Below are 14802 nucleotides of genomic sequence, written 5' to 3'. Positions count from 1 at the left end.
AATTGGTGTCGGGAGTGAGATTCGAGGCCCGACCAAATTTTGAAGAAAAAAAAAAACGAATAGAGGAAAAAAAAAAATTTGGTCAAAATTTGGAGCGGCCGAAATTTGTTTTGTTTTACGAAACTCGAATTTTGCAAGTCGCGCTATGGCGGATCAAGACGGCTGGGGTCCGGTAGGGGAGAGTGAGGTAGGGTCGATCCAGGACCAAAATGAGGGACAAGAGGAGAGCGAAGCAGTGAGGGCGGCAGGTTCGCAAAATAGCGCCGTCACGCACGAAGTAGCGGGCGCGCAAAAAGGCGCCTCGCACGAGCGTGCGGTAGCCGAGCCGGCTGTATCAGCGGGCTTTAACATGCAGCCGATTGACATGCAGGCCCTCATTGCGCAGTTACAGGCAGCTGTACAGATGAGTATGGGGAGCCAAATTGAGCGATTGGGTGAGCGGTTGGGGAACCGGATGGATGCTCAGGGTGAGCGATTGGAGGGCCAACTGGGGGTAATGAGGGACGAAGCGAGGGCTCGGAGTGAGCGATTGGGGGTAATGGGAAACCAGATGGGGGTAATGAGGGACGAAGCGAGGGGTACCGGAGAGGGGTTAGACAACGGGATAAAGGAGGTGAAAAATGGGTTAATGGGGGTAGAAAATAGAATGGCTGCCCAGGAGAATCAGATAGAGGGAGTGAAAAATGGGGTAGAGGGAGAGGAGATTAGAAGAGGTGTGAGTGAGGAGGTCGGAGGAGTGCGCGAGGAGGTGAGGCACTGTAAGGAGCACATGGAGAAGGAGGTGAGAAAGGGGACTGTAAAGTTACAAGGGGGCATAGAGGACATGACGCAGGAGGTGGAGCAGCTGACGGTGGGACAGACGGAGTTAGTGGAGCAGGTTCAAAGGAACACTGCGGTATTAGGAGGGTTGAAAGCGACACGGAAAGAAGTGGAAGAGGGGGTGAGCGAAATTAAGAAGCGACGGAGAGGGGATAACAAAGAGATAAAAGAGGAGATGAAAGAATTGGTCCAAAGTCTGTGTTTGGATCGTGATGATGTGCTCATTAACCGGATGAGGGATTCGCAGGTGATGGAGGAGAAGCGAAGAGGAAGAGGACCCGGTGTAAGTGGTGACCAATATGGTCGTGCGTATGATGCGCCAGGTGATTTAAGGAGCTTGGGGGTCGAGATGGACCCGGGTGTTCGTGAGAGGCCGTTGGTGAGGTGTGTGACAGGTCTGGTGTGCGAAAGTGGAGGTGTGCAAGAAAGTCCGACTCTGGGGTGTGTGAGGAAAAAGTGCGTGCCAAGGAGTGAGTGTGCTGGCGAGAGTGAGTCGGTCGTAGCGCGTGTGCGAGGGAGCACGTGGAAGCGCGGGGTGGTGAGTGTTACAGAGGGTATGACGGGAGAGTGTGCGCAAGAGTGTGCGCGAGAAAGGTGCGTGACGGACAGGTGCATGAGGAAAGAGTGCGCTGTCAGAAGTAAGGAAGAGTGTCCACCTGTGGTGAGTGTTACAGAGGGTGTAACGGGAGAGTGTGCGCGAGAAAGGTGTGTGACGGACAGGTGCATGAGGAAAGAGTGTGCTGTCAAGAGTAAGGGTGAGTGCGCTGTCAGGAATGGAGGGGAGAGTAGTGAGAGTGACATGGAGCGTGAGTTAGTTGTGACAGGTGAGCGAGGATGTACACCTGGGATGGAAGGATGCACACCTGGAATGGTAGAGCGTGAGTGGGAATGCACGCTGGAGTTGGTGGTGAGGCACGTGGTTGGGTGTGCGAATGAGAGCACACCTGTGATTGTCACAGAGGAGGTGACCGAGGAGGGGGCGCGAAGCGGTGTATTGGTGAGGTGTGCGAGCAACGAATGTGTGCCAAAGTGTTCGGTGGTCAGGTGTGTGACCAAGGCTGTGAGTGGAATGGGTGTACCTGGGTGTGTAAGGAAGGGTACGAGGAGCATGGGCACAGCTGGATGTGTGAGAAAGGAGCGGGCTTCGGGGTGTAAGCATGCAGGTGAAGCATCGACGTTAGACGGGGTAGAGTTTAGAACGACTTATAGCCGAATCGGGCCCTCGGTGCGTGCCGGGCCTCGCTTTGAACGGCCGCGTCCGTGCTCCACTAGGCGGAGCGGGCGGCTGGATAGGAAGGGTCGTCATGGCGACCACGTTTTGTTGAGACGTGCCGGCAGGTCGAGATCGGGACATTGGATGGCTCCACGCCGAGGTGATGCGTGGGATCTCGGCCCGGGTAAGCCCCCGTCCCTGCCCCGAATGCCGGACGCATCCAGCCGCAGGCACAAAACAACCAGCATCCATTGCTTGGCTTTACGAAGCCGGGCTTTGGACAGGAATTGGCGCACCGAGAGGCAGTAGTGAGTAGACTGGGTGATGAGGTTAGTGTTTTGGCCCCGAAATTAGAAAAAGGCGAAATTTGATGATTGGCAAAGGATTGGCAGAGTGATGATTGGTAATGGTACAGTGATTGGCAGATGATTGGCAAATTTTTGATTTGTTGAAATTTGATGTGCAAAATTGGTAGTGAGAGACCCCCGATGTGGTGGGATGGCAAATCCACCATCCTTCCCATGTGGGGGCAAAGGAGCAATAGATTATGGGGTGTATGGCAGTGAAAACTAGCCCGGGTGGGTTAGGATATTGTGTGTAGGGATCTAGAGAAGATGACCTTAGGTAACGTTAAGGTTAGTTAGTGACTGATACCTGTAGTGGGGACGCAGGTAGATTAGTGTGGATGATAATGACGTGGGAGCGCAATAGTTTAAAGGGACGACTGGGAAGCGCAAGTTTCAGAAGGGAGTAGTTAGCTGAGATGATGCTGTGTGTGTGAGAATTGAACAGGTGTGATTGCACAGGTGTGCAACTGGACAGGTGTGTGGAGCAGTGTGTGAGTAGTGAGTGTGTGGATCAGCGCGAATGCGCTTGGGGAGAGAAGGGTGCAGGTGGCACCAGGTGTGAGAGCACAGGTGTGCAAGTACAGGTGTGTGGAGAGAGTTGGAGTGAGTGGTACGGAGTGGTGTGCATGGTGCGAAGGTGTGGATGGGGGAAGAGTGGACCCCCATCACGGATACCCGGGGCGGGTAGTGTAAGTGTTAGGTAGAGGGTACAGGTAAATTGTGGTTGGATATTGGCATTTGTGGTGCGGTTGCAGAATGGTGTTGTGGATGGGTGCATTAGTGTTGTGGAAATGGCTGGGCGTGTAGCCTGTTAGTGTGTGTAGTTGGTTGGGCACTCCACCACTGTGAGGATGTCGGCCAGGTGAGGCCGCAGGTGGGCTCTGGGAGCCGGTAGAGTTGTGGATGGGGCCCGAGGATCCGGAGGATGGACCCGGGTAGCCCAGTGCCAGAGAGGGCACCGAGTGGGGAGAGTGCCAGAGGGCCTTCCCCAGGTAGTTAGGTTAGGGCAAGGAGCAGGTAAGCTCGGAGGCAACTGCAGTGGTGGAGGTGTGCAGGTGGGTAGACCCACTGGGAGAGGTACACGCCGCAGCCCAGAAATTGTGCGAGGGCACCGGGAGATGAATCGGGGGAGTGAGACCCCAAATTGAAGAGCACCACAGTTTGGCCAATGGGAATTGGTTTTTAGAACCCATAGCGTAAGAGGGCCAATGGTTTGGCCGGAGAAAGACCCCGGGTAGTGTAAAGTTGTTAAAATCATTTAGGAAATAGTTAGGATTGATGAACCTGTCGCACCATACGCAGCCACTTACCTGTGGTGATGATGATGACTCCACACCTGTGTTTTCTTTGTTTTGTGCAGGAAATGAGAATTGCTGTTGGATTTGTGAGACGCATCACGACGTGGATGAGACATTGGGGTGATTCCATCTCTCCCTCCCTAGGAGGGACTGATGATGAATTGGTGATGGCAAATTTTGATGTTGAGTTGGAGATGGCAAATTTTGATGAGAGTTGAAAATGGCAAATTTGATTGGTTAGGAGGGAGAGAAGACGAATTTGGTATATGGGAGGAACGGGGAAGACAGTAGGGATGTTTGTTGATTTGTAAAGTAGATGTTTATGGGTAGTGTTGTGTTGTGTGGATACAGTAAGGGGTAAGGGAGGGGCCATGTAGGTTACCTGGTGGGGGGGGGGGCGTACGATAGGAACGTACCTGTCTCACCTGGTTCCCATGTGCCCCCAGTGTGCATTACCTTATATTGCGTGCACTTTTGCGCCCTTACCACCTTACTCACTTGTTTCTTCTTTTGTCTCCCACCTCCGAGGATCTGGCTTTGGGGTAGAGAGAGAGGAGAGAGAGGTGCTGGCTACGCAGTTGTGGGCCTGCACTTTCGCTGTTGGCTGCCTGGATCGATACACCATATGGACCGCAATGTTTGTGGCCACCCACAATGGACCGCAGTTCGTTTGCGGCCAAGCACCACCCGGGGATGGACCTATGGGTCAACGTGGCACCTATGCCATACAGGTGAACCACTTTTAGTTAAACACCAAGTGCACCACAAGAAGAGCAAGAGACACCTGCAGGGTTAGGGGTTGTCGAATTTATTTTTATTTCATTGAACAATGGTGACTGCACCGATTGGTGGTGGGGTGGTGCTGTTGATGCTCGGAAAGGGTGCTCTGCACGTTATTAAAGGCCGTCGGCCACAGAGCACTCGTGGGTTGGTGTATCGATGTTGGCAAGCGCGCTCTCTCTATGCATAACATCTGCATGTGTTCCTCCAAAGACAGGTCCTGGATCGTAGTGTAAATATCAGCGTAGTCTTGTAAATAATGCTCCCTACCGGCTGTATGTTTAGTTTGAGGATTCTTTCCGGATTCGGTTATCCTGTGGGTGTGTTTCTGAGAGGAGAAGGGTGCAACGTCGCAGGGGGACATATTTACTCATTTGTGAATATCTATAAAACTGTCGCACTCAGGGTAGAGTTAATAGTAGAGGGAACTACATTGCGTGCCACACTAAAGTAGGTAAAAATTTATCGGGTCGGGACGCCCCGAGGGTAGAGAAGGGTGCAATGTTGCGAATATGGAATTTGACCTCCATATCCGCTTGTAAATATTCCCCTATCTTCTCCGATACTCCCCAACTCTCCCCTTACCCCATTCCCTAGTCCCATTGTCTGTAAACAACACCCATTAGAGCCGATCTTCCCCTTCATTCCCCCATTAAATGTCGTGCCCAGGTCCCCCGCACCACACGTAGACAATTATAGGACATCTTGCTAGTTATTCTTAATCTATGTCAGTTAAGGACTTGTTTCCATTAATTATGACTCTTCGTTGCACCAGAATGTGATGATATGGCACCAGTAGGAGTTTAGGACCTTCCCATACCTCCCCGCATCTCTTCCCATCATCTCAAGCTCCAACAACAACCACAACAACAGCGGCTTTGCGTCCTCACTCCGGCTCGGTTGGCCGCCATTGAACATGTGCTCGACGGGGTTACCCAGAAGGGGGCTCCCTGTCGGCCCCTCGTCAAGGGCGGAGCCGGTAACCCCCGCACCCAATGAGAAGCCATGGGCCGATGCCATATGGGGCGGAGCTAACGAGCGAGGGCGTGACTCCCCGCCGGATATACGCGGCCCCGCGCCGGACGTGACGTCAGATGCGCCCCGAGCTTGGAAGGAAAAGACGCCACCCTCCCGAGCGCTGAGCGACCTCCCCAGCTTGAGACCAAAGTCGCGACCCACAAGCGCTGTGATACCTTCACGCATCTCTGGACACCACCGTACGTGATTCTGTCCCTGAGCCAGGTGCACCTGAGCCATCGCGACCTGCCTCCCCTTTTCATCAACCCCCGTGTGAGTCAGCAATTTTGTCCCGTGTGTCTGTCGTCTGTCCGGGGATAATATAAGAGTGTGTCTAAGTGCCTGTCTTCCTGTAATATACCTCTAGCCCCTGTAATCTAACCTTTTTCCGTACGAATATACTTGAGAATCGAAACCCTGGTGTCGTATTGTGTCATTATAACCCAGCCGGGTGTCTTCTCTTTCCTATTGAGCCAGCGTAGCGCGATTAGTCAACATTCGGGCACAATCGGGTAACTTGTACGGATACGGCGGCCATCCCGCTCGGCCCACCATACCATCAAAGTCGTATCTGTAACAGTATATTTTAAAAAGTTATAGACGAGTTATGACTAAATTTGGGGGATGATTTGGTTCGGTGACAAGAACAAGCCGATTAGATTTTGGTTCAGGTCCGAAAGCCGATCCGGCCAATCATTGGGATACCAAACAAACTGTTCAGCCTGGCAGCGGTATGCGCTCTACCGAGTGCCGTTCTAGTTTTTGCCATGTTAGTCAGGTTCACGATGTTTTTTCGTTCAAAATTTTGGTAGATTAGCAAAACTATACATTTTTGGAATATTCAGAGCATGAGGAATCCAAAAATTAATGTTGGCATTTGCGTAGACACCTTTGCGAAAATGACACTCAGGACAGTGATGAAGATCTGTAAAAGCATATTCCTGAACGGTATAGACCTCGTAGATCCTGTGTATAGGACTTATAGTTCAATCTGATACTACCTATAACTTCCTATAACAACCTATAACTTCAAATGACTTGCAATATCATGTATTATGTAATACAGTTATATCACAAATATAAAGACAATGGTTTTCAATTACCTTTGTTTGTTGCTTTTCTATAATCCTGAGCACTATTTTGAGGCCTTTATTGGATTCCTTGACCCAGAAAACATAGGATTAGCATATCTAATTAAGTCTCCAGGTTGACTAGAAGCCGAGATCGCGCAAAATATGTATTTTATGGCGGCCATTTTCAAAATCCAAAATGGCGGCCATGCAGGTGTCTGTGCAAATGCCAACATTGATTTTCAGATTCTCCATGCTCTGAAGATTCCAAAAATGTACAGGTTTGCTAATCCCAAAATTTTGAAAGAAATTATATTTGTTAACATAGTGAACCTGACTATCTTCATCACTGTCCTGAGTGTCATTTTCACAAAGGTGTCTACGCAAATGTAAACATTAATTTTTGGATTCTCCATGCTCTGAATATTCCAGAAATGTATAGTTTTGCTAATCTACCAAAATTTTGAACGAAATTATATTTGTTAACATAGTGAACCTGACTATGTCCCCCGACTAACTCTGCATAACCCAACCCTCTTGATATTAGGTGACTGCATGTTCCGTCTCTCCTCCTTTCCTGTTACGTTCATTTCCCTGCTTATCGAGTCCAGATGTGGCCCACTGTCCCACTCTCAGTTTGTCGTCTCTCTACCCTGACGTCCGCTCCTCTCTTGATGAGTTTCGATCTTATATTAGTGTAGAAAACAAAGTCTTTAAAGGGAAATATTAAGCATGCATTCCCAGTTCCCACCCACATTCACTGTTTCCAGCCCCCAAAAAACAAAAAATATTAGAGCGCAAATATTACTTGTTTATTTAGAGATTTTTGAAACCTTTTTATCATCACAATACATGATGCAGGATGCTTGTTAGTTTTCTGGTTCACAAGATACACGTAACAGTATTTACAGTTTCGAGGTTAAGAAGACAATCTAAATGTTGACGCTTCAAACGTACAGCAAGTTACTGCCATAAATTATTCACATCGCTGTGTCATCGAATGTTGAATGAACAAGTAAGGGAAGAATTAAAGATAAATCCACAACCTGAAAAATGCATCCCTCTTCAGCAGATTTCTACTTTTCTACCTCCACCACCGAAGGTGAACAGAGGTTATTATTACTCCCGCCAGGGAGTAATGCATTCGATCGTATCCGTGTGTGTGTGTGTGTGTGTGTGTGTGTGTGTGTGTGTGTGTGTGTGTGTGTGTACAAGATATCTGGAAATGTTCTGAACGGATTTGGATGAAAGTTGGTGGGATGATTGCCCTTGGGATAAGGAAGAATTTATTAGTTTTTGGTGAAGCTCAGGATATTATTCCGGATCCAGGAATTTTTTGAAGTATTGTTTACCATTGGAAGATAGGGCTCGTTTTTTTTTTTTTACATTATCTTCTATATATTCTATATTTAACATTGTGATATGAAAATAGTTTTCATATTTGTTGTAAATGTAGTTTAAACTCGTGGTTATGCGTTACAGCGGTGTATTTTGCTAGCAGCGTCGTCTTCAAGGTTCTTTTTTTTTTCTTCTAATAAAGACATATTCTGTTATTTTAAAACCACCAAACTGTGTACTCGGTTTCCCCGTTTCATAAAATGTATCGTTTGATACGTATAATGCTTTAAAAACTTCTTTTTTTTTTCTTTTTTTTTTAAACCTCAGAAGAGATATCAACATTTACCTCAACGAATGTGAATCGCGGTGTCAGTATTTGATGAACTTATAAAGACAGGTGAGTTATAAGTGTGACAAGCATGTGCACGGGATTCTTCCCAGAAGAATGAGTGGTCGCATTAGCTTGTACGACTCAAAATGAGCGAGTTTTGTTTTGACGTTTGGGCCAGTTTTACATGTTGTATCCCTAAGGAATGAAACGAACGTTTTTCCTGGCTTACAATTTTATTTGAAGTCACACATGCCTCAAAATACACTCACTTATATAGAATTGAACGCTGAATCCGAAAATGTAAGTGAAATTGCCTTGTTTTTTTTAACATTATCTTCTATATATTCTAAATATATATCTGTGCAGTGTCTGTCTTGTGTTGTCTTGTGTTGTGTTGTCTTGTCTGGTGTTGTCACTGAACTACTCCCTCAAACTTTTGTGAAATCGTACTATTCCAACTTGACCCACGGCGGGAGTATGCGCTCTACTGAGTGGCGTTCTAGTCTTCTACTCTGTTGTCCGTTTGTCTGTTTGTGTTTTGTCTGTGACCACAATATCTCAAAAGGTTATGGACGGATTTGGATGAAACCTGGTGGACAGGTTGGGTTGTATGACATGGACGAATTGATTTGATTTTCGTGAAAATCCAGATCCGATAATTTTTTAAAATTTCTAAGTGATTCTTCTCCATTGACAGATCGGGCCAAAAATGATATATAGCACGATGTTACAAAAAGTTGTGGACCAGTTTTGACAACATTTGGGGTATGAGTTGGGTAGGTGATAAGAACAAGCCGATTGCATTTTCGTTCAGTTCTGGATCCAGATGTGGCCGATCAGTGGGATACAAAGCGTCAACTGTTGAGCCTTGCAGAGGTACGCGCTCCAACGATTGCCGGTCTAATTGATGTATGAAATGAATGAAGATTGAAGGCTGCGCTTTCATTTGAAATGTCAAAGAAAGCCTTTTCCCCACAGATGCAAAATTTGCATCATTTGCAAAATTTGCATACAATTGCAAAAAGCAAACAAAACTGCTGCTTTCATGTGGAAATATCTACAACAAAACATTTCCATATTGTTCTGCAACGGAGACAAAGATTACAAAGGTTTGTAACAGAAAGGAAATGTGTAAAGCTAAACAGGAAGTTGCAAGGCCTGTGGTTGCCGGTTACAAGTTTTCAGCTACAAATGCACATTGTAAAACATCTCCCAACATTACGCATTCCTTAATTTCGTGGATATTTAACCGTCTTGTAGATTAATATGCGATTTATGTGCAACTTCAAATGGTGACCAGAAGGCTGAAATAATCCCCAAAGTAGGCGACCAATGGAAACAGACTTTAGGGACTCTCTAAAAGACGACAGGATGATGCAGCATACACAACACCAGAGCAGAAGTTTGTGGATGGAAATATTTCAATTTCAGCATAAAATCGACTTCAAGAAATAACTACTCAAAGTCAAGTGAGCTACCTTCTTTTTTTTGGAGTTAAACTACCCAATGCTGGGACGGGTAGGATAGTCGACAGGTATGCACACTCGTCTCTGAGCTGTCCAACCCGAGTTTGAATCCCGACCCAGTTATCAACTGTAGTGTCGTGTACGGCAGAGTGAGGCCGCTGTGGGCGGAGCCGAGTGAAGCCTGTGTTGCCGTTACCTGGAATAAAGATGGTGCTTCATGCTCTCTGCATGTCCGCATCTTAATAACAAAGAAATTACATCAACAAGCTTGAAGGGCATGACACATGAACAAATCATCACAAGAACAAAGACCTTGTAAATAGCTGTGGTGGAACTCTGGGAGAAGCTTGAAATAGCAAAGGGCTTACCTTGTGTAACTTTCATAGTTGCAGTTATTCAGCTTTCTTCAGTTTGAAGAGCATGTGAGGAGTATATATATGTATAATGTATGTGTATATATATATATATATATATATATATATATATATATATATATATATATATATATATATATATATATATATATATATATATATATACATACATACATACATACATACATACATACATACATACATACATACATACATATATATAGATATACATATATATATATACATATATATCTTATATATATATATATATATATATATATATATATATATATATATATATATATATATATATATATATATATACATACATACACACACACACACAACAACAACAATAACAGAGGCCATTTTCCCTGCTAGAGCGGGGGTTAGCCTTGCGGGGGAATGCGGGCCCCATGCCAATCTTCTCCATTTTGCTCTATTTTCTGCATCTCCCCTTGTTAACCCCCTTGCCCACATTTCCTCTTCCACCACCTTCAGCCAAGTCTTTCTCGGTCTTCCCCGTCCTCTACTTCCTTCGACATTCATTTCCATCACTCTTCTCAACCAGTCACTTTCATCCTTCCTCAACACATGATCAAATCATCTCAACCTGTTTCTCTTTGCAGCATCCATCACAGGCTCTATTCCCATCATCTTTTGCAATTCATCATTTGTCTTCCTCTCTCTCAACGATACTCCACATATCCACCGAACCATTCGCATTTCCACCCTTTCGAGCCTTCGTTGCTGCTCTACGTTCATAACCCATGTCTCACTCCCATAAGTTATAACACTTCTCATACATGCAGCACACACCTTTCCCTTCAGCTTCAACAACACTCCCGTCCTCGTCAGCACGCCACTCAGTTCCCGAAACTTCTTCCATGCACATCTCACTCTAGCAACCGTTGCCGAGTCTGATCCACCTTTTCCATTCAGCATGTCTCCGACGTAGCAAAGTGTTTTCATACCTTCCAGCTTCACGGCGTCTCCAAGATCCAACTCAACATTTCCTCCATCTGCAGCTCCCTCTGTGCACACCTTACACTTGAATGTAGCTGCCACACTGGTTAATTAATGACCCTCTCAAACCACTACATTTTTGATGAACCCACTCAGTGCACATTGTACATTGAATGGAGTTCACTCCGACACCCTTCTTGCACACAGCACACGGCCACTTCCCAGTTCTTTCCACCTCACCACATGCTTTACCACTTGCCATCACCTTCGTCTTTCCGATATTCACCTTCAGACCTTTTGCCTCCATACATTCCTTCCACTTGTTCATCTTCTCCTTCAGTCCATCCATACACTCCCCAATCAAAACCAGATCATCTGCATAAACAACTCCCACGGTAAACCCTCCTTTACATTCCGAGCCAGCACCTCCATCACAGCTACAAATAGTAGTGGGCGACTGGGCGTAGATGTACTCCCACCTTCACCTCAAACTCAACACTGATCCCGTCCTTCATCCTTACAGCTATGCGTGCTCTCTCGTACATTACCATCACTACTCAGATCAACCATTCCTCCACTCCTAACTTCCTCAATGCCCATGTCACTACTTCACGTGGAACCGTATCGAATGCTTTCTCCAGATCAATAAACCCAAGAAACAACTTCTTCCTCTTCTCCATGCACTTCTCCTGCAACTGCCTTACAATAAAAAGCGCGTCTGTCGTTCCTCTTCCTGGCATAAATCCAAACTGCATTTCGTCGATCTTCACTTTCTTCCTTATCCTCCTCTCCAACACCCTTTCCAATACCTTCATTCCATGCTCCAATAACTTTATCGCTCGGTACGAGCCACACTCCAGAGGGTCACCTTTCCCCTTGTATGGAGGGACAAGGGTACTCAGTTCCCAATCCACTGGAATGAGGCCTTCTTTCACCACCAGATTACAGATCTCTGTCATTCTCTTCACACCCCCAACTTCCCGCTGCCTTCAACATATCTCCTGCAACTCCCGTCGGCCCTCCCGCTTTTCTACTCTTCATTGCTTTTATCGCTTCCTCAACTTCCGTCTAAGTTATCTTCTCTGCCGGTCCTAAAACTGGGTTACTCTCTATGTTGCCATCCCATTCATTCTCTCCATTCAGCAGCATTTCCATATATCTTTTCCTTCTTCCTTTAATTCCATCTGGGTCCACAACGATTTGTCCCACTTCATCCTTCAAGCAAATCATCCCCATCACATCGCACCTCTCTTTCGCTATCTACTTTGCAATCCTGGATACCGCTCTCTGACCCTCTTCTGAATCCAAGCGTTCTCCGAACATTTTCCTATATGCCTCCTGCGCCTTTGCTACCTCTTTCTTTGCAGCCTACTTGGCTGCCTTATAACTTTCATGCTCTGCCTCTTCTGCCCCCATACCCTTCGCCTTCTGACACTCCTTGAACTTCCTCCTCTTCTCGTCAATCCTCTTTCCAACTTCATCATCCCACCAGCATGTTTCTGAGTGCCTCGGTGGTCCTTTTGTCCATCCACATATCTCACCAACGGCTCCCAACAGACTATCTTTCATTGATGTCCAACCACTTTCAAGCTCAACCATATCATCCTCTACCATACTCAGCCTCTCTTTTAATGCCTCCCTCACCGTCACCTTTTTCAACCTCCACACCGTCATTCTTGATTGGTACTTCACATATATATACTCCTCTCGGTTGGTACTTGACATATATATATATACTCCTCCCCCGGGATCACCTTTGTGTCCCGGAGGTGCCCCCTATCTCGTCTACGCACCATCAGGTAGTCAACGGTTGTCGTCGACCCACCTGACAAGTATGTAACAAGCTTATTATCCGATTTCTGGAACTGAGTTTTACAAATCAACAAATCAGCTCCATCAGCAAGCTCCAAAATCCTTTCACCTTCTCCATTCCTCACACCATATCTGTAACCCCCATAAACTCCCTCAAAATCGTCCATACTCCTTCCCACATGTCCATTTTGGTCTCCTCCTACCACAACGACTTCCTCATCTTTTACGTTTTCTAGCAGCTTCTCTATCACACACCAGAAATTGTCCTTCTCTTCATCGCTCCGACCGACCTGCGGAGCATATCCCGAGATGACGTTCACCAAGAGCTTTCCAATCATCATTCGTTGACCCACCATCATCAACCTTTCACTCACTCTCGTCACACTCACCACACTGCCTACAAACTCCTCAGAAAACAGGACACCAACACCATGCATGCCTTCCGGGCACCTTTGCCACACAAACTTGTATTTCTGTCCCTGCCTACCCTTCACCATTCTCACACCACTTCCCTTCCATCTCGTCTCCTGCACACAGCACATGTCCACTCTTCTTCTGACCAATACTTCCACCACTTCTGCTGATCTCCCTGTCATTGTCCCTACATTCCATGTCCCAAACCTCAGAAACCGATCTCCACGTGGGGCATCAGACGTTTTGTCGTCATAAATGGAGTGATTTCCACCCTTGCTTCGATCGGGTTCCCCACCTTGATTTTTTATGAGAGTGGGTGAGGACCCCCACGGGTTACTTAGGGCAGTAGCCTGCCCATATGTAATTGTAATTGTCATGGTTCCCTTTTTGAGGCAATGTTTTATGGCTGATTGCCCTTCCTGGCGCCAACCCTTTTTCATCACCTCTTACGATACGATACGCAGAGATACGGTGTACCTATTCTAAACCGTGGTACACACCAGTGTGTGTGTGTGTGTGTGTGTGTGTGTGTGTGTGTGTGTGTGTGTGTGTGTGTGTGTGTGTGTGTGTGTATATATATATATAGGTAGTCAACAGTTGTCGACCCACCTGACAAGTATGTAACAAGCTTATTATCCGATTTCTGGAACTGAGTTTTACAAATCAACAAATCAGCTCCATCAGCAAGCTCCAAAATCCTTTCACCTTCTCCATTCCTCACACCATATCTGTAACCCCCATAAACTCCCTCAAAACCGTCCATACTCCTTCCCACATGTCCATTTTGGTCTCCTCCTACCACAACGACTTCCTCATCTTTTACGTTTTCTAGCAGCTTCTCTATCACACACCAGAACTTGTCCTTCTCTTCATCGCTCCGACCGACCTGCGGAGCATATCCCGAGATGACGTTCACCAAGACCTTTCCAATCATCATTCTCAAGCGTGTATATATATATGCTGTATACACACACAGAGTCCACAAGCCAAGCAATTATATAAATTCTTTTTTAGAATGGGTCCGACATCTGGTTCTAGCCCAACCATAGTTCTGCACCACACAGCCTGATGGGGACACCAGAGTCATGGGGTGCTAACGAAGGAACTTTGGTGTGGACACTTGCAGCTGATTGGAATGAGACTTGACAGATCTGTTGAGGTGTGTTTACAGCATATCTTAATGGCCAATGGGATCAGGCTGGCAGAGCTAAGGGAGGATTTGTGCTTACACCATGCAAAGCTATTTCCATAAAAATAAAGAATGTCGTCAGTATTTTCTCGTATAACAGGCCTTCATTTCACGGACATAATAATAGCACACGAAGTTGAGCATCAGTCATGTATAATCATCAAAGACAAAAGACAAATAAAGCAAATGAAAGGTAAGAGAATGGTGAACAGTTATATGTTCCATTACCAAGCTGCTTGTGGAGTGCTCACCAAGTGGCTTAAAGGGCCACAGACACAGAAAATCATGTTTGGTTTAATTAATAGATATTGCTTCACTTAAAACTTAATCGTCCTTTTTTTTGAATAAATATCACTCGATTGGCCCCC

The 14802-nt window shown here is 46.3% G+C and overlaps 1 protein-coding gene across 3 annotated transcripts in view; it reads right to left on the bottom strand.

Annotated features, from left to right (window-relative positions):
• DAB2IP (DAB2 interacting protein) overlaps positions 1-14802 on the bottom strand; it is a 204376-nt gene that overhangs the window by 160028 nt on the left and 29546 nt on the right. The window lies entirely within an intron of this gene.

This window comes from Myxine glutinosa, chromosome 13 (assembly GCF_964187855.1).
Source record: "Myxine glutinosa chromosome 13, kmMyxGlut1.1, whole genome shotgun sequence".
Lineage (NCBI taxonomy): Eukaryota > Metazoa > Chordata > Myxini > Myxiniformes > Myxinidae > Myxine > Myxine glutinosa.
This window is presented reverse-complemented; position numbering and strand designations above follow the sequence as displayed.